This window comes from Chiloscyllium plagiosum, unplaced genomic scaffold, assembly GCF_037043375.1.
Source record: "Chiloscyllium plagiosum isolate Xiang-an unplaced genomic scaffold, Cpla_swu_hap1 HiC_scaffold_20, whole genome shotgun sequence".
NCBI lineage: Eukaryota > Metazoa > Chordata > Chondrichthyes > Orectolobiformes > Hemiscylliidae > Chiloscyllium > Chiloscyllium plagiosum.
The window spans coordinates 61,495,824-61,497,790 of NW_028270158.1; positions in this window are offsets into that span (position 1 = coordinate 61,495,824).

Below are 1,967 nucleotides of genomic sequence, written 5' to 3' on the forward strand. Positions count from 1 at the left end.
AGAAATTCAGCAGTTTTGGCAGCATCTGTGGACAAAGAAATACAGTTAACATTTCCAATCTGACATGTCTTCTTCAGAACTATTTGGAGGAAGTCATATTAAACTCAAAATGTTGATTCTGTTTCTCTCTGCACAGATACTGACCAATCTACTGAGTTCCTCTGACACTTCATACTTTTATCACAAGAGTAAAAGGTTATGGTATGAGACACCAGTTAGACCTCAGTTGAAGTATTGTACATTGTTAGGAAGGATGGGAATGCATTTGAGACAGTGCAGAAGAGATTTACAAGAATGTTTTCAGGGATGAGATACTCCAGTTATGAGGACAGGTTGAAAATGCTGTTTCCTTGGAGAGAAGGCGGCTAAGCAGAGATTTGATAGAAGTTCTAAGAAGCAAATGTAGACAGGTCATTTGGTAATGATGCAAAAACAATTCAGAGCTGGGTAAAATCAATTCTCAATAGAAAAAAAGCAAATGTGAGGTGAGAAACAATGTTTCCATACAGTGAGTATTTAGCAGAATGCAATGCTGTCTCTGTAAGTGTGGTGCAGGCAGATTGATGGGGAATTCAAGATGGTATTAGATGGTTGTTTCCAGTCAAATAATGTGCAGGGTTGGGGGAAATGGTAGGAGATTGGCACTAAATCAAAATGCTCAGAGAGCCATTGCAGATACACTGGGCCAAATGTCCTCCTTCTGCACCATAAGAATTCTGTGACTCATTGCTGAGAAGACAATTTAGGCAATTTTATCATACTATTTATTACATACCAAAACTAAATGCTACAATGCGTACCATTCAGAGATATAGTAGGCTCTAATGGCATAGGACTATGGTAGATAGTGAAATTTTAATCCAATACAAAATCTAAAATGACAAAATGGTTCAGTGGTTAGTACTGCTGCCAGGGACCTGCGTTTGATTCCACCCATGGGTGACTGTCCGTGTGGAGTTTGCACATTCTCCCCATGTCTGCTTGGGTTACCTCCTACTGTCAAAGATGTACAAGTTAGGTGGATTGGCTATGTTAAATTGCCGCTGAAAATGTGTTGCTGGAAAAGCGCAGCAGGTCAGGCAGCATCCAAGGAACAGGAGAATCGACGTTTCGGGCATAAGCCCTTCTTCAGGGCTTATACCCGAAACGTCGATTCTCCTGTTCCTTGGATGCTGCCTGACCTGCTGCGCTTTTCCAACAACACATTTTCAGCTCTGATCTCCAGCATCTGCAGTCCTCACTTTCTCCTATGTTAAATTGCCTCAGATGTGCAGGCTAGGTAAATTAGCTATGGGAAATGCAGGGTTACAGAAAAAGTGTAGAGGGGTTGGATCTGGGTAGGATGCTGTTCGGATGGTTGGTGTGGACTTGATGGGCCAAATGGCTGATGGTTATATAACCTAATTGTAACCATATAAGAGCTGTGGATTGTTGCAAAACTCTGGGTCTTGAGGGAAGTAAATCTGCTGTCCTTACCTGAACTCGCCGATATGTGACTCCAGACCCATAGCAGAGAAACTCATCGACTCTTTACTCTGGGCAATTCATGCTAGCCTTAGCCACTGGTGCCCAGTCCCACAAATGAAAAGCATTCTTAGTCTGTCACGTTATTGAAAGACAATTCCATATACTATTACCTAAAATCAATTATTCTTTTGCTCTCTTTCTGCAGTCTAACTCCACCCAAACTGTGCTATTTATGCCCACTGAGGTGCAACTCCCAACATTATTGCAAAGTTGCTCCGGGGTGCTTAAGAAACAATGCTGCGGTTCCAATTATTTTTAAGGGCCTCACTCCAAACTCAGCTCACCTCTGCAGTAACATCTTTTTGTTTTGCTGGTGAATTCCAGAGCATGAGGCTAGCTGCACGTGCCCAAATGTCACATCGTTGGCAGCGGGGAGAGGCGGGGCCTCGGGGCGCATGCGCAGATAGCCCGGTCGCGGGCCCCATCCCCTCCCCCTCCGC